This window comes from Notechis scutatus, unplaced genomic scaffold (genome assembly GCF_049901735.1).
Source record: "Notechis scutatus isolate UNSWTSFEM ecotype Mainland unplaced genomic scaffold, rNotScu1.2 NSCUCTG87, whole genome shotgun sequence".
Lineage (NCBI taxonomy): Eukaryota > Metazoa > Chordata > Lepidosauria > Squamata > Elapidae > Notechis > Notechis scutatus.
Window position 1 is genome coordinate 66,531 of NW_028263131.1, and position 19,393 is coordinate 85,923.

The window sequence follows — 19,393 nt, forward strand, 5'->3', positions numbered from 1 at the left end:
AGGAGAAACTTTCTGACAGTGACAACAATCAACCAATGGAACAGAAGTTGCCCTTGGAAGTTGTGGGAGCTTCATCACTGGAGCCTTTCAAGAAGAGATTGGACTGCCATTTGTCAGAAATGGTGTAGGGTCTCCCACTTGGTCCCTTCCAACTCTGATTATCTGTTATCTTTATCTGGTTCAGTCTCCACTGCTCATCGCTGCTACCGGCTCAGCAGAACCAGGCCGAACCTGTAGAATACCACCACTGGTTGACCTAGAAGATCTGCAAGGTCCCTTCCAGTTCTATTATTCTCATTTGTATTGTTGAATCTGCAGTCTTAGTTTGAACTTTTTGGCTGCCGCTTCTTCCTCCACCACTGACTTCTCCTATAGGCAAATCCTTGCTTCCATCATCTTATCTAAAACCACATTCTCCAATCTAGAACTGCATGCATCATGTTGGTACCTACTACATTAGCAACCTTATTTCAAATAGGCCTTCAAATAAGGATCCAGTTGAGCCTTGAGCCTTTTGTGTAGCACTGGACTATCTTGTCTCAGATCTTGGAGAGGCCAAGCATCCCAGTGATTGTAGGCCCTAGCTTTGGTCTATCAATCAATCAATCAGAGTACAATAAAATAAAGCAGCATTCTGTGCATATGTTACCCAAGAAGACAATATATATGCATACCAGTAATCAGTGGTGAGATTCAAATATTTTTACCATCGGTTCAGTGGGCGTGGTTTGGTGCACACGCTTTGCGCACGTGCACACCCTTTGCATGTGCACGCATGCCAAACACGCACTTTGTGCAGGTGCAGAGGTGTTTGCACAGGCTCAGAGGTGTTCTAACTCACCTCCTGCAAGCCTGCATGATCCTGGTCGCTTCAGCAGCTGCTGCGCAGCATTCTTTTGTGCCGCGCAAAGTAGCTGCATTTCAAATTCAGTGGATAAAGCTGAGTATGAGAGCCCAGGCGAGTGGGTGGGCCCAACAGCAGAGCGGTGAAGAGAACTGGTTTGGTCTCCGCTGCTCATCATTCTGTGCCTACGTTACCCAAGAAGACCATATATATGTGGTCTTCCCTGTAGCACTGGACTATCTTGTCTCAGATCTTGGTGAGGCCAAGACATTATGAAGTTGTGCTAGCTTCTGACAAAATGTTTGGTCTGGGAATATTTAACTCCAATTCATCATAATTTCCTGAAATTCATGGTCTATGTGAAACTGTTGGGAGACATCTCTTCAGGAATGGACATTCTCTTAATAAAAAAAATTGTCAGGTTTTATTTTTATATAATTTATAAATATTATATAGCCATCCACATAACATTTCTAACTCTGGGTGGCTTATAGTTAAAATGTAAACTGTATGAAGAAAATAAAACTGCCATACAAACAATATAAACATTAAAAACATTTAGAAGCTATACAATAAAGTAACTGGGAGAGCAGAAGCATTCAAGAAGAGTACACACATTTTATGGGCTCCATACCACTTTCTGATCCCCAAGCCAGATGGCTTCCTGAGGATTAAAACTATCAAGCAAATTTCTAAAGAGGAAGAGAAGAAGAAGTTGTCCATCCAGTAGTGACAAATTGTCCCAACTATTTGAAACATTCCCTTTACTGTGGAGAAGATTCTGCTCTTATAGTTACAGATTCACTTTGCTTTTTTCTCAAAGTTTTCTCTCTTCAGCCCAGAGGTGCTACTCAGCAGGTTCTGACCAGTTCTGGAGAACCAGTAGCAGAAATTTTGACTAGTTTGGAGAACAGCAAACACCACCTCTGACTAGCCCCACCCCATCTATTTTCTGACTCCCAAGCCCCAGCTGATTGGCTGGGTCTTCTTTTGTTGCCCTGCACAGGAGAACAGATCTGGAAAGCAGGTTAGTGGGGTGAGAGGGAATGGAATTTTGCAGTAACCTTTCTCCAGGTGTGTGGGGGGGGAATGGAGATTTTGTAATATCCTTCCCCTGGAGTGGAGAGGGAATGGAGATTTTCCAGTATCCTTCACCTGCCATGTCCAGCAAGCCACACCATGCCCACCAAGCTACGCCAACAGAACCAGTAGTAAAAAAAATTGAATCCCACCACTGCTTCAGCCCAACAGAGATGTTTGCCTAACGTTATAAATACATGTACATAGGCATACACAAATACTATATTGCTGAAAGTCAAGTGACACATCCATTTTCCTCAAATAATCCCAACAATTTCATCATTTTCTCCTTCAAATGACTTCCATGTTGAAAATAAATACAGTAAGAAAAATATAATCACGTATGTAAACTTTGTCCTCTCACATTTGATGAACAGATTAAAGATACAGCAAGAACCACTCAGAAAGTCCAGAAGATATCATGGCTGATGCATGTGCCAATTTCTTAAGAAAGAAGGAGGAACATTAAGAAGAAAGAAAGAATTTATAACACACAAAACCACTTATATTAGATATTCAAAGCTTTATTCAGAAAGAATAAAGAATTAGAACAAATAAAAACCATATGATAAAATGGATACAAAATTTCAAAGAAAAAGTCATAATACATCAATGGGAAGAATTATAGATCAAATCCATAACATTTACTATGAGCTACAATTTTAACAGAAATACTCATACAATAGAAATGTAACAATACTCAAAAATACTAGGATATATATAGACATCCTTATATTTATTAACACTGACATTGATAAACATTGATATAAATTTCTTCTTTTTCTCTATCTTTAAATGTTTAAGTTATCTAAACAGAGTATTAATTTAGTATAGAATAAATCCTCTGTATAAATACCAATGTATCAAAAAAAATATCATCTATTTTGTCTTAATTTTTTTAAAGCGAAAAAAGAAAGGGAAAAAGACCAACAATATAGAAAAGATGTTGTTGAAATTAGCTTTCTAAAGTGTCAAATGTTGGAATGTTGACATTTTGGGGAACCTCCTACCCAACATCCATTTTACTGCATTATTTTGATATTACATGTGCATTACATTACATGTGTTCAGATCTGGTCTTAGATAAATAATATAGCACTTAGGGAAAAATATAAAGCTCAGCAAGCCAGCATTGGAGGCCAAGTTGGAGAAGACCTGCACAGCCACCATATACTTGCCTTTTGTACTCAAATAGGTAGGCAGGAAGGATATCCAGACACTGCAGAAGACCAGCATGCTGAAGGTGATCAACTTGGCTTCGTTGAAGGCCCCAGGCAAATTCCTAGCCAGAAAAGCCACTGTGAAGAAGATGGCAGCCAGGAAGCCCGTGTAACCGAGGGCACTGTAGAACATGGCAACAGAACCTTCATTGCATTGCAGAATGATCTCTCCGGGCTGGAAATGCATGTCAGTGTCTGGGAATGGGGGAGAAATGCCCAACCAAATGCTGCAGATGACAACTTGGATACCAGAGTAAGAATCAATGATAGAGTTGGCCAAGGTTTTCCCCAGCCATCTCTGCACCTTATTCCCTGGTTTAGTGGCCAAGAAGGCTAACACCACTGTTATTGTTTTGGCCAAGATTGAAGAAATGGCTATAGAGAAGATAACACTAAAAATGGTTTGAGGGGGAGAAGGCAGGTCTGTTTTGTTGGTCGCCCAATGAACAGAAAAGAAGTCAAGATGGAAAGCAGGAGGGACACCAGAAGGATGTAAGAGAGGTCCCGATTATTGGCTTTAATGATAGGAGTTTCCAGGAATTTAATGAATATTCCCAAAACAAAGCCTGTGATTAAAAACATGAACAGGGTAATGGAAGCTAAGATGATTCCCAGAGTTTCTTTATAAGAAAGGTAATTCTTATTCTTGGGGATACAGTGAGTGTATTTGATGTTTGGATGCTGATCTTTTAGACATTTGGTGCATTTTTGTGCATCTGAAAAGAGCAAGGGTAGGATCTCCTGTTAAGCCTGTATTTAAATAAAATGCAATGTTCATGTGGAATTTGTGTGAATGACTGAGTGTGGATGAAATTAAAATGTATCTTTATTTTGCTCTTGATAGAAGAGAACTTTTCATTAATTAATTTGCCACCCTTCTCATTCAGTGGTTTCAAAATTATCTACCACCGGTTCTGTGGACATGGCTTGGTGGGTGCGCATGCGCCAAACACACACTTTGCACAGGCACAGAGGCATTTTGACTCACCTCCTGCAAGCCTGCACTCTCCCTGACATTTCAGCAGCTGCCACGCGGCACTTTGCTGTGCCACGCAAAGCAGCTGTGCTCCAAAAGCAGGGAATAAAGGGGAGTATGGGAGCCCAGGCAGGTGGGTGGGCCCAACAGCAGATTGGTGGAGAGAACTGATTCAGTCTCTGCTGCTCATTGGTGCTACTGGATTGGCAGAACCAGGCAGAACCGGTAGAATACCACCACTATTCTCATTTCAAAGTGATTCTGGAAGGCTTACAACAGAACAGTTAATTTCATCCTTGTTTCATTTTTCTTTTCTTTCTTTTTCTTTTTTAATATTTCCATTTCACTTTTTGTAGAGGAGGGAGGGAGGGAGGGAGGGAGGGAGGGAGGGAGGGAGGAAGGAAGGAAGGAAGGAAGGAAGGAAGGAAGGAAGGAAGGAAGGAAGGAAGGAAGGAAGGAAGGAAGGAAGGAAGGAAGGAAGGAAGGAAGATGCACCATTTTATCATTCCATTGCTAAACTTTTGAAAATAAAAGTCCAGCTTTTTATGAGTGCTTTAGGGATCAATCAAATCCTGTCTAGAATGAAATGAAGGTCTGCTTAGTACAGCTTCTGTCAGCTCTTCTGTGCTCTGCTCTTCCCCAATTAGGATCTAATCCAGGAATTGAAATGGGAATTTTATTCATTAAGTCTAATCTCTGTTCAGTATCAGGACCACAATCTGAGATTCCTCTAATTGGATTGTGAATGCAGAAAGGAGGATTAGAAAATGAGACAGGCACACAGAGAGGTTTCGGTGTTCTGGAAACATCAAAAGACAATTCCCTGCCTCTTAGCAACTGTGGAAATTTAAGAACAGGACTAATGGCTGTTCAAAGAAATGGTTCCATCCAAACATGGGTGCAAGAATCTGATCAATGACTCAGTCAAGATTTCCAATAGGGATTTGAAACATGAAAGATGTCTTGTAAAATTGAAAAAGAAAAAGATTCTATCTCTTTCTTAAGACTTATCCTATATCTTTTAATATCTTATCACAGTTTAGTCTCCAATATAATTTCTTACAATTCACTAGGAAATTAATAGCAATAGCACTTATATACTGCTTCCCAGTGCTTTTACAGCCCTCTCTAAGCAGTTTACAGAGTCAGCATCTTGCCCCCACCAACCTGGATCCTCATTTTACAAACCTCAGAAGGATGGAAGGCTGAGTCAACCTTGAGCTGGTGGGACTTGAACTGCCAAATTGCTGGCAATCAGCAATCAGCAGTCAGCAGAAGTAGCCTGCAGTACTGCACTCTAACCAATGTGCCATCACGGCTCTAATATGTGTATTATAAAGAACTATGGTTTTAAAAGCCAAGCCTATCAAAATGGCTTGCTATGGGAAAATGTTGGTGTATATGCTTTTTTCAAATTATTTGTTCTGGTGTTACCCACCTTCCATGGTGGAGATGGTTCCTTCTGGGCAAGGGAGACAGTCATAGCAGCAGATGGGTCTCCCTTCCTGTTCCACATTCATAAATCCAGGACGGCAGCTTTCCAAACACCTGGAAGGAGGGAGGGGCTGAACAGAGGCAACATCCAGAAATAGAATCATGAATTTACAGAAGATAAATAGAAGATAGAATTCTTTATTGGGCAAGTGTGATTGGACACACAAGGAATTTTTCTTGGTGCAAATGTTCTCAGTTTTCATAAAAGAAAAGATACATTCATCAAGAATCATAAGGTACGACACTTAATGACAGTCATAGGTTACAATAAGCAATCAAATCATACTAGGAAACAGTCAATAAAAATTGTAAGGACAAAGTTACAGTCATACAGTCACAAGTGGGAGGGGATGGGTGATAAGGAGTGATGGGAAGATGAATAGTAATAGTAGTGCAGACTTTGTAAATAGTTGGACAGTGTTGAGGGAATTATTTATTTAGCAGAGTGATGGCATTTGGGAAAAAACATTTCAGAAAAGGGGACAAAAGAGCAAGAGGTTAGAAATCTCCAGATCCAATTTTTTTCTATGAAAAAAATATTGGAGCTCATCAAATTTATTTAGTTGAATGTTGTTTCCTTCTTTATCTCTTCTAATTCTAATTCTTATCCAGTGGTAGGATTCGATTTTTTTTACTACTGGTTCTGTGAGCGTGGCTTGGTGGGCGTGGCAGGGGAAAGATACTGTAAAATCTCCATTTCCTCCCCATTCCTGGGGGAAGGATACTACAAAATCCCCATTCCCTTCCAACCTCACTAACCTGCTTTCCAGCTCCATTCTCTTGTGCAGGGCAACAAAAGAAGACCCAGCCGATCAGCTGGGACTCAGGAAGCAGAGAATAGATGGGGCGGGGGCCATTTTAGAGGTGGTCTTTGCCGGTTCTCCAAACTACTCAAAATTTCCACTACTGGTTCTCCAGAACTGGCCAGAACTTTCTGAAAACCAGCTCTGTTCTTGTTTCTACAATTTTTAGTTTAAATTTAAATATTAAATTATTCCAAAAAAAGGTCCCATGAATTACTCTGGTTGTGAAATTAATTGTGTTGCCCCTGTGGATTAGCTCTCTATCCCTTTGGACAAGTCTAATGTTTTCACTTTTTGATCAATCAGAATACAGCAGGAAGGGACCTTAGAGGTCTTCTCATCCAACCCCCTGCTCAAGCAGGCAACTCTATACCATTTTAGATAAGTGACTGTCCAGTCTCTTCTTAAAAGCCTCCAGTGATGAAGCACCCACAACTTCTGAAGGTAAGCTGTTCCACTGGTTACTTCTCACAAATTTCTCCTTAATTCCAGGTTGCTTTTTTCCTTGATTAGTTTCCATCCATTGTTCCTTGTCTTGCTTTCTGATGCTTTAGAAAATAAGCTGACCTTCTCTTCTTTGTAGCAGACCATCCAATACTGGAATTCTGCTATCATGTCACCCCTAATCCTTCTTTTCTCTAGACTAGCCATACCCAAATCCTGCAACCGTTCTTCATACATTTTAGTCTCCAGGCTTTTAATCATCTTAGTTGCTCCTCTCTGCACTTTTTCCAAAGCCTCAACGGGTTGTTGTTGTTTTTTTTGTAATGTAGGTGAGATTATACCTTTCTTTCTCCCTTTTCCCCTCTGACTTGTAAAGCCTCTTGCCTTTATGTCCATTAGTCCGAGCAGCCATCAAAAACAAACAACAAACAAACAACAAACAAACAAGAGCAAACAATAGATACAAACTCAAGGTTCATCGCACCAAACTTTATTGCATGAAGTACAACTTCAGCAACAGAGTGGTCAATGTCTGGAATACTCTACCTGACTCTGTGGTTTCATCCCCAAACCCCCAAAACTTTAACCTTAGACTGTTTACTATGGACCTCACCCCTTTCCTAAGAGGTCTGTAGGGGCCATGCATAAGTGCACGAACGCGCCTACCATCCCTGTCCTATTGTTTCTTTTATTTTATTTTATTTTTCTTATATGTATCCATGTATTCATAACTATGTTTTTACTTATACCTATTATCTTGTAAGCAATTGACATAAATAAATAAAATAAAATAAAATAAATCAATATTGGTATGGAAGAGAGAACACATCTATTCAAGCATTCCAATAATTAAGGAGATTTAGTGAAGAGAAGAACCAGGGGAGACATGATAGCAGTCTTCCAATATTTGAGGGGCTGCCATGGAAATGAAGGGGTTAACCTATTTTCTAAAGCTCCTGTAGGCCAGACAAGGAATAATGGATTGAAACTGAGCAAGGAGAGATTTCTCAACCAAAGAAGAACCAAAGAAAATTGAGATGACAGCTGAAGCCCGCCCTGCCAAATTCTGCAATCCTCTTGATAAGAGCTTTAGAAAGAGTAAAATGACATATTTTCCCCACCTTGTTCAGCACTTCCAACCTTTTAATAGCTTTCTGATTTATCATGAACTTGAAATCCAAGGACCTTTGTCTTTCCAGACTCCCAGATTTGACTCTACTAACAGACATATTGGAGGAAATCACCCAGTTTACAATGTCCAGGTCAGCCACCAGCTGTCCATTCCTATCCAAATATAACACTCCAATGGAATTATTGTAAAACTGAGAATTTTGAAGAGGAGTATGAAGCTGGATGGAAAAGAAAATGGATATGTTTAGACAGGACTTAGAAAAATCTACAGCAAGACCTCTTGGTTGGTGCTGTGGATGGATGGACACACAAAATGAAAGTTTCAGGTGTGTTTCTCAAGTCATTTGCAGACAATGTATAAACATTTCAATTCTAATTCTAATATCTACTAACCAGTTTTCAAGCTCATTAACAATACATTAGCATTTCTGAAATCCTTGCAGATTCTTGTCTCACTTGCTTCAAGGGCCAGGGTGAAATCCTGAAAGCCTCCCTCAGGTTTGCTTCCCCTACCCAGCCCCCAGTTTATATTAAAAGAAAAGCAAGCATGCACATTTGAATGCTAAAATATTTTATTTGAAAAATAATTTTAAACAAGTTACTATCAGGACTGTCACCTGCTGCACTTTGGCAGGTGCCAGTCTGTCATATGCAATTGGGGGCAGGGGAGGGAGATAAGGGGAATTGAAACTACTCTGTCAGGGCTCCAGCAGTTACCCCCTTTAAATCATGAGTCTCAAGCCAACTTCCAACACTTAAAGAAGATTTATTAGGAGTAAACATGCCAGAGCTGCCTGGGTGTAGCCGACTTGAGACACATCATTCATTGTCACCCTTGACCCTGATTTCCCCCACCCCACCCCCTGAGTGTATCGTAATTCATATTCTCTAATGGGACACATCCATAGTCAAGAGTCATCAATCATGCTCTCCAATTAGAATTTTGCGCAGCAGAAACTTAGGTCACCTAGTTACTATCTTTGAAAACATTTATGGAATGCAGTTTCATTTTTGCAAGCTGCTACACTTCTCCCCCCTCCCTTTCTGTTTGGCAACTCTAAAAAGACCATAGAAATATTTTATGAGTTGACATACTCATTGTGTTATGCGGTCACCTGTTCCAAGGTTACCCCATGAAATTCAACACTCTCCAGCTTACCAAGCCATGGACTGTTACCAAAACAATTTGTTTGAATGTAATTGGACAATGAGAGATAACCAAGGGGGAAGATGAAAAGAGAAGAGTTAACCAGATGCTTTGGGTGTGGAAGTTCAGATCCGGCTTTGCTAGGCTGTAACTATTTGACTTTAGGAAGGATTTTCTTTGTACTTTCCTTAACAATGGATTTCAAGAGTCTTTCTTTTCTAACTGACCAAGCTGGGAAAGTTGACACTTACTAACTTAAGAGAAGAAGTTACTGTAATGCAAAAAAAAGAGGAATAGAATGTTTTAATTCAATGTATTTTGGTGGCGCAGTGGTTAGAGGGCAGTACTGTAGGGTACTTCTGCTGACTACTGGCTGCCTGCAATTTGGCAGATCGAATCTCACCAGGCTCAAGATTGACTCAGCCTTCCATCCTTCTGAAGTGGGTAAACTGAGGACCCAGATTGTTGGGGCAGAGATGGTATTCAGCAGGTTCTGACCAGTTCTGGAGAACCGGTAATGGAAATTTTGAGTAGTTCAGAGAACCAGCAAATACTACCTCTGACTGGCCCCATCCCCATCTATTATCTGCCTCCCAAGTCCCAGCTAATTGGCTGGGTCTTCTTTTATTGCCTTGCACAGAGAACGGAGCTGGAAAGCAGGTTAGTGGGGTGGGGAGGGAATGGGATTTTAACAGATTTAACAGATAATCAGAGTTGGAGGTCATCTAATTTAACCCCCTCCCAAGCAGGAGACCCTACACCATTTCTGACAAATGGCAGTCCAATTTCTTCTTGAAAGTCTCAAGTGATGATGCTCCCACAACTTCCGAGGGCAACTTCTGTTCCATTGGTTGATTGTTCTCACTGTCAGAAAGTTGCTCCTCTTTTCCAGGTTGAATCTCTCCTTGTTCAGTTTCCATCCATTATTCATTGCCTGGCCTTTGGGTGCTTTAGAAAATAGCTTGACCCCTTCCTCTCTGTGGCAGCCCTTCAAATATTGGAAGACTGCTATCATGTCTCCCCTGGTCCTTCTCTTCACTAGACCAGCCATGCCCACTTCCTGTAACCGTTCTTCATATGTTTTAGTTTCCAGTACCCTAATCATCCTGGTTGCTCTTCTCTGCACTTTTTCTTGAGTCTCAACATCTTTTGCAGTAATCTTTCCCCAGGAGTGGGTAGGGTTCGGAGATTTTACAGTATCCATCCCCTGGAGTGGGGTGGGAATGGAGATTTTAAAGTATCCTTCCCCTGCCACACCCACCAAGCCACACCCACAGAACCAATAACAAAAATTTTGGAATCCCACCACTGTGTTGGGGGCAATATGCTGACTCCATAAACCATTTAGAGAGGGCTGTAAAGCACTATAAAGTGGTATATAAGTCTAAGTGTTATTGCTACTTTCTATATAAAAAAATCAACTAATTTTTCAGAATATCTATTCAGTTCTGACACTTATAAAATTGATTCTTATCTTCAAGAGAAAAACATATAAAGAAAAAACAGTTACCTGCCAAGCTTTCAACCATGGAGTTTCCACATTCTTGCCATCTTTACTCCTTGTCCTTTCAGAACTGGATAAAAAGGCTGCATGTAAAGTCTCTGCCACAGCCCAGACTGTATTGTAAGTGAAATAGTTGTCTATTGACAAGTTACGATCAATTAACTACTGGGGCAGAACTTCCAGTTCTTCACTTTCTCTGCACCGTCTCCAGACTTTCACTGAAAAGGCATCCTTGGCATAGAAACATGTAAAGGATCTATCTGAAAAGTCTTGCATTCTAGACTAGAAATGCCGAGACACCACGTAGTTTGCTGTTTGCTTTGTCTTCATAGGAAAGGAAAAAATGCCATGGATTTGTCCAATGAGCTTGGCAATTTCTGTTAAATATAAGTGTAAGTCACTCAGCAAAGTTGTCATTAGGACCTTGCCTTTAACTGGTTCCTTAAAATCTTCCATGGCTTTATGAATAAGTAATAACCCAATTGCTATTGAATCCATCTCTGCCCCATAAAGAAAGATTAACTTGTCTCCAAGTGTGGTATGTGTCAGAAAGCTTGAAGAGTTCCATGTTAGCTATGGAAAAGGTTTCTGATAAAACTGGACAAATGTCATTGCTTATCAGCCCGGCGGTCATTGTCCTCGTGAATTTCTGTCCCTGATTAGTGTCTGGAGCAATCAGACCAATCAAGGTCCACCTGAAATGAAGCACTTTGACCATCCCTGGGTACTGGACTCCTTCAGAGGGGAGCATTGGGTAGAAGAAAGGAAACTGGTTTTTGTCATTCAGAACCTGGGAAATAAAATGGTAGCTGATCTAAAAAGAAGAAGCAGAATATGGCATTTTATTTGACATTCATTAACATTCAAAATTTAGGATAACTGTACTCAAGGGTGGGATTCAACTGGTGTAACAACTGGTTTGGTGAGTGCACACAAGCATTTGAAAACCGCCCATTTTCAGCTCTAAAACTTATCTTCTGCTGCAGTCCTGGTGAGTAAAACAGTGGAGGCACAGCAATTTGCTGTGCTGTGAGAATCAGCTGGGCTGCAAAACACAGAAATATAGGACAGACTAGGGCAGAGGTCAGTGGGTGGGGCCAACTAATCGCCAGAACTACCAGTTCACACAAGCCAGTGTGAACCGGCTGAATCCCACCCATTACTATACTGGCTCTACATCCACTTCCTACACTGATGGCTCATGGTTTCACACATTGTTTCTCTGCCCATTGGTTTCTTCAGTGGAGAAATTTTCAAATTCCAAGATTCAGAAAGCCCCTAGTCTGGGCTGGCTTCATGAAAGGCAGGAATATGGCTGCTCTAAACTTTCTCCCTTATTGGATAACCAGATGCTTTATTTTTAATGCTGCAGGATCCGATCTGGGTCAATCACTGGGATCAGAGGTTTAGTCTTCTGAGTGTCAGCTTTGGAAACCATATTAGCACCAGACGCTTCCAAACTGCCACATTCTTGAGCCTGGGAAAATGAAAGGGGGGAATTTCTTGGAGCGTACATCGTTGGACATAATAGCATTCTTCTTCTAAGTCAAGGTCATGGTATTTCTGCACCTGGTTGAGAGGACATCTCAAGTTGGGATGGATGGTGATTGGGGCATGTGATGCAATGACGGGTGCAGGGGGTGGATTTGTAGTTTTTTACTTATTGCAAGGAAACCCGGAACTTTCAGATTCAGGATTTCCAGATGTGCCAGTTTACTACTCTAATAAAAAGAACTTTGGAAAGGATCTCTGCCTCTGAGTTATTTGTTGGAGTGGAGGTTTTCTGGAATACTGACACCAAGCTTTCAGACTCGTGCTGGAGCCCATCCTCAGGGACCTGTAGACTGGGCTGTTCTACATGTGGTATTTATATGGAGCCTACTGTGTATGACTTTTTAGTTGTTGATAGGGGTGTTGATGGCTGGCTATTGTCATTGGCTTTGTTTCCTTGTGCTGTCAAGCCCTCACCATCTAAATACTTGATAAGCTAGTGATAAATCAAGCATTCCTATTGTCTGATGAAGAGCTCGATTCCCCGGTTTCAATCACTTCCCTAGCTGTTTGCTCTTGTGCTGTTATGGTTGAAGCTGAAGTATTCATTGACAGGTAGGACATTGCAATATATAATTTTATGTACTATACTTAGATCAGACTGAAGGTGGCATAGTTTTAGGTTTTCTAGGTCTAGAATTTCGAGTCTGGTGGCATAAAATATTCTGCAACGGGTAGAGGAGTAGAGAACTCTTCTTGTGAAATATTTCTGGACTTTCTCAACTGTGTTAATATCAGATATGTAATGTGGGTTCCAGACTGATGAGTTGTATTTGAGTATTGGTCTAGCAAATGTTTTGTATGCTCTAGTTATTAGTGTAATATTACCAGAGAAAAAGCTACGTAAGATTAGGTTAACAACTCTTAATGCCTTTTTGGCTATGTAGTTACAGTGGGCTCTAGCACTTAGATCATTAGAGATGAGTACTCCAAGACCCTTGACAGAGTTTGGATCATCAACAAGGTCTTGAGTATTCAGCCTGTATTTTATTTTCTGATTTTTTTTGCCAATATGTAGGACAGAGCATTTATTTGTTGAGATTTGAAGTTGCCATTTGTTTGGCCATTCTGATACATAGTCGAGATCTTTTTGAAGGGTAGCAGTATTGTCTGTGGTGTTGAATAGCTTTACATCATCAGCGAAGAGAACGCAGTTGCTCTTGATATGATCACAGAGGTCATTTATGTAGAGTATGAAAAGAGTTGGTCCTAGAACACTGCCTTGGGGGACACCACTGTTGACAGGTATAGAATTTGATTGGACACTCCCAATTTTGACCATTTGTTGCCTGTTTGACAGGAATGCTTCTATCCAGTTATGCAGATGTCCAGAGATAGCATAAGATTTTAGTTTTAGGAGTAGTTTGTCGTGTACCACTGAATTTACAGAAGTCTATGTAGATTGCATCTATTGCTTTTGCCCTGATTGAGTTGTGTAGTCCATATGTTTTTGTAGTGTAATAGTTGCAGATTGCAGAATAGTTTTTTCTGAAACCAAATTGTTTATTAGAGAGTAGGTTGTTTGTCTCTAAGTGGAGGATAATGGATTGGTTAATAATTGATTACATGACTTTAGAGATGACGCAGCATAAGGAGATTGGTCTGTAATTTTCAACTAGGCTGGGGTCTCCCTTTTTGAAGATGGGGATGACCGTGGCTTGTGACCATAGTTTTGGCAAGGAGCTGGTCCTGAAAGATTTTTCAAAGATTATGCTTATAGGACTAAAATTCACTGTCTCCTAGTTTCTAGCCTGATGCCTTCATTACCACCACCACCACCCCCAAAACTGGCTCTCTTCCTTAAACTTTACTTTTCCAGTTTAACATTTCTCATTGAGTTATAAAATATTATAAAATATAATACAAAAGTAAATAGAAAAGCAGTGGGAAGGAAAAGGGGGGAAGAGAAGTGAGGAAGCATAAGAAAAAAGAAAGAAAAAGAAGCATGGATTTCTGACTCTCTGTTGCAGAAAATAAGGCATAAACACCAAATCACAACTTTTTGCTTTTTCATTAGAATGTGAACAAGCCATTTCTGTAAGGATCAATCAATCAACTTGGTGAACCCTAAAATCAAAGTTTCATTCTTTAACTTAGCTATAATTTTGGAGTATGAGTGAAACTGAAGGATTCTTTTTTTTTTTTTTTTTTTTGAATAAGTTTTATTAATTTTCAATAAACAAACATACACAAACAAAACACAAAACATAAAAACATAAAATTTCTTTTTGGAAAGTGGCCTAGTCCCGGGTTACATCTTTTTGTACAGACATAAATCAAATTCATGCTCACTTTATATACCATTTCATATCTTATTTACCATTCTATATTTTCTATATGGCTTCTCCCCTCTTTTCACTCTCTTAATTCTATTTTATTTATTTCATCTCAATTTAAATCATTATACTGATATCTTTTGTCCATTCTGTAATCATCTATTTTTCTTTTCTTATTAACACAATATTTCTCCTGTAATCACTAATTGAAGTATGACGCCTTTATATCTTTATGCTAAATTTAAACACTTAAAATAATATATAATTCTCATTCTGATTCTGCTTAGCACATTCTAAAACTACCTACTACATTTTAAGATAGAAAAATAATAAATTTATAATATAATTAAAACAATAATCCATAGTATATTAAACTTTATCATTTATGCATTTTAGTATTTTGTTAAATCATATAAAAATCCGATTTTCTAACATTGTTTCAAATAAAGATACAAAAGTACAATCTTATGTACTTTTGCAGAATCTCTTTTGTAATCTAGTCTTTTTACCCCCCCCACCCCCCACCCCCCCATCTCTTAATCTCCACCCTCTTGGTCTCCACTCTCTTCTGTAAGCACAAACTATTTCATTTAGCCCTTTCTTCTTTTTAAACTTTCTCCTCCGGGGTCTATCTTTCCCCTAGATTTAACACTTAAGATAATATATAATTTCCATTCTGATTCTGCTTAGTACATTCTATATACATTTTAAAATAAGAACATAATATGTTTATAATATAGTTGAAACAATAATCCAAAGCAAATTAAACTCTATCATTAAATCTTAAACATTTTACATATTCCCTTTAATATTTTATTAAATCATATAATGTTCCAATTTTCTAACTCTATTTCAAATACAATACTACAATACAATCTTGTGTGCTTTTGCAGAATCTCTTTTTAACTGTATTTTACCCTATATCTCTGAAAAAGATCTGTTTTTTTACATCTTGTTTCAAGCCTTTGTGACTTCTCTTCCCTTTTTCCTTTCCTTTCTTGTCCAATCTAGCCTTTTTACCCCCCCCCCTCCATCTCTTAGTCTCCACCCTCTTAATCTCCCCTCTCTGTTGTATTCCTCTTTTCTGTTGCTTTCTGACATTGTATCGATTTTTCACCTTATTTTCCCTTTTTTTGGTTGTTTTTTGAAGTCTTGAATTCTCCATTCTCTTTCCCTTCTTTCCCTTTTCTTCCTCAACTAAAGTTATTTGTTCATTAAAGATGGCTTCTTCTTCTTTATCCCAGCTTTCTTGTTGTTGTAATTCCTGGTAGGTAAAAATCGCCATTTCCAAAAAGTGAAAGACAGATCCAGAAGAGCCCTTCCCTTCTTGTTCCTCTTCTCTTAACTTTTGAAATTCCATTTTCAATTCTTCAACAGATAATGCCATTGTGAAATTTTTTAAACAACCCAAAAGTTAGTCTTTTAAAAAATAGTTTCCAAAAGTCCCAAAGTCACCAAGCAACCCTAATCAACACAAACTGTTTCATTTAGCACTTTCCTCTTTTTGTACTTTCTCTTCTTGGGGTAGAATCAATTGCAAAGTTCCAAATTGTATTTTTTGAAGTCTTATTACAGTTTGGTCTTATAAGCTCCAAGCAATCTCCTCCAGCAAAGTCTTAATATAAGTTCTTTATCTCTCCCTTCCCACTTATAGCAAAAAAAGAATTTTTTAATTTTTGGATTCCAGTGTTCAGAAATCTTTAATACCCCCTTGGTTTTATTTTTCAAATTTAATTACCTTCTGTTGCCAAGACGGGTTTTTCCGATTTCCTTCTGCTATTTCCGTAGGGAAGGAGAGTGAGAAGAAAAAAAACTTTCCCTTTTAACTTTCTTCTGCCGCTTTTTTACGATCTTCTTAGGGAACAATGTATCTTTTAAAAAGTTGAATTTCCAGGGTATTTAGATGTTACTTGTTATCCCGGTTCAGCCAAAAACTTCCACTTTCTCAGCTTCCTCCTGCACAGTCTTTATCCGGATGAAAGTTTCTTTGTGGCGGCCATTGCTGACCGCTGCTCCACCGCTTTAGGAGAAAGGAGTTGAGCCAGCTGAGGAGGGGGGTTGCGATCCCCCCGGACCCCTGCTGGGCCTCCTCTGTCTTCAGTCACCTCTACGGGGTGACTATTAACCCCCAAATCCAGCTGGATCGGGGGCATGCCAGCGGCGAGCACAGCAGGAACCGCGCACGATCGCGGATTCCTGCTGCCGCCGAAGCCTTTCAAACCGGAAATCCGAAACTGAAGGATTCTTGACCTAGTGCCTTATGCAGTATTTTTAATAAGTCTGTTGTGGTTCGCTGGCAGCCTAGGAAGATGGCAGTGGAATCGGACAGTGGGGAAGAACAGGGACCAGTCCGGGAGTCTGAGGAGGATTTGAACGAGGGTCCTGCATCCAATGCAGAGATGGGGCCAGGACCATCTGGGAGTTGTGTGCTGACTCCAGAGCCTCCAGAGTCTGGCAGCAGCGAGGCAGAGGAACAAGGGGAGCCTGTTCCCAGTGAGCATTTGTGCAGTGCTGCTAGAAGGCAAGAGCAGCTAAGACAACCACAACCCTACCTCAACCAATCCACCATCACCCAAGACTAAGCACGCATGCCCCTAACTACCTCAATTCCAACTACTGTTGGCCTCAAATGCAAGCTACTCAATGCAAGAAGCCTTGTGAATAAAATACCTGAGTTTCTCCTCTTACTAAATATAGCTAAATTCGACATCATATTTGTCTGTGAAACATGGCTCAACGCATCTCTCCCTGACTCCATTACCACAGTAAGAGACTATCATGTTTACCGATCAGATCATGAAATCCGTAGAGGAGGTGGTGTTGCTATCTTCTATAAAAAGTCCTTACATCTAAAAAACATCCAAGTTACCCAGGAGCTTGCTCTTCCTGAGACCATAATCTGTGAACTATCCTTAAATATCACATTTCGATTCTTACTATGCTACAGAGTTGGTTGGTTTTTTTCAGTTAATTTGGCACTTTAGTTGTTGGCAGCAATTCAAAGGAGATATAGGTGGGTGCTTATCTCGAGGGACTGTTTGGGATTCATTACGAGTTGGGAATGAACATAATTCCTAGCGCTGAAATAAAACAAGAGTTATTTGGACTAAATATGTGCTTAATTAAGATCTCAGAAAGCCTTGGTCATAACAAAGATAAAGAATATGAAAACAAACAAACATAGAGAAAGAAAGAAGGAGGGAAAGAAAGAAAGAAAGAAAGAGAGGGAGAGAAAGAGAGGGAGGGAGGGAGGGAGGAAGGAAGGAAGGAAGGAAGGAAGGAAGGAAGGAAGGAAGAAAGAAAGAAAGAAAGAAGAAAGAAAGAAAGAAAGAAAGAAAGAAAGAAAGAAAGAAAGAAAGAAAGAAAGAAAGAAAGAAAGAAAGAAAGAAAGAAAGAAAAGAAAGAAAGAAAGAAAGAAAGAAAGAAAGAAAGAAAGAAAGAAAGAAAGAAAGAAAGAAAGAAACATCTCAATTCCGTTTAATATCTACATTAACCTGCCTGATGAAATCATCCATGGCCATTGGGGGAGATTTCCATTTATACCAATTATGCCTCTCTGCTACTGGCAAAGAAAGAAATCCTGCCAACATTGTTATGTTGGTGCTTGGAGGTTGTAAGAGTTTGGATAGAGAAAAAACAGGCTTTAGCTCAACCCTGTCAAGACTGAGAGGGATTGGGTTTGGGGCTACCTAGATCTTGAAATTTACCATTTTTGGGTTTGGATGGAGTTGCACTTCTCCAGGAAGGCCTGGTTCAAGATCTGGGGGGAGGGGTCCTTCTGGACTCCTGATTCCTACTTGAAGAGCAGGTGACAGATTATCAGAGTTTGTTGCAGAAAATCAAATCCAGAAAGCACACACAGATAACTAATTCAGCAGGATTCATTAACTTCTTTATATACATGAAATAAATTTACAATACCAACAGCTGATTCTCCCAATGTGATAGCACTTACAGGCAAAACACAAGCAGAGGAGAGAACAGTTTCAGTTTTGATTCAGAGTTGCAGACTAGTTTGCAGCTTCAGAGCTTGGAGCCTAATACAGAGATACGCCCAGACTCCTTCCAGTTTCAGTTTCCAAACAGTCCTCATTGGCTGACTTAGTTGCTAAGCCTATTCATTGGCTGATTTAGTTGCTATGCCTCTGCCTGCCAGTTCATGAATATTCTGACACAGATGTGGTTAGGAGGGCCTTTGCCCAGCTTCTAATATGCTAGCTGTGCCCATTTCTGGATGAGGAGGCACTGTGCTCAGTCACTCGTGTTCAGGTCACCTTGGATATGTATTGCTCTAATATTTTCTGTAATATGTTGTAATGCATGGGGTTGCCCTTCAACTGTATTTGGAAGCTTCAGTTGGAGCAAAATGCAGCAGTACAAGCAGTTATGTGTGCAATTAGATATCTGAATGTTACATCCCTGTTTCATGAGCTGCATTGCACACGCATGTTCACATTTTTGGCAAACTGGTTGTTAAACCAGTTGCAGCCCTCCTCTGGATATAACCAACAATTCGAAGTGAGAGAAGCATGCATGTCCCTAGCATAATTTTCTATATACCTAAATGCAGGGAAAGTTTGTTTATTTTTAAAAGTGTTGGATTATTACTATTGTGAAGCAAAACAAAACAAAGTGTGTTTTTAAAGAAACATTAAAGCAGCAAATAATATTTTTGTACTGATTCACTGACATTTGGGAGAAAGAAAGAGTAAGTTAATTTCTATTTTTATTTCGACAACAAATGTTCCTTAGTATTCAAATCTGGTCTTAAGAAAATAATGTAGCACTTGGGGATGAAAATGAATCCTAACAGGCTGGCACTGGAGGCCAAGATGGAGAAGACCTGCACAGCCACCATGTATTTCCCTTTGGTGCTCAGGTAAGTAGGTACAAAGGTTATCCAGACACTGCAGAAGACCAGCA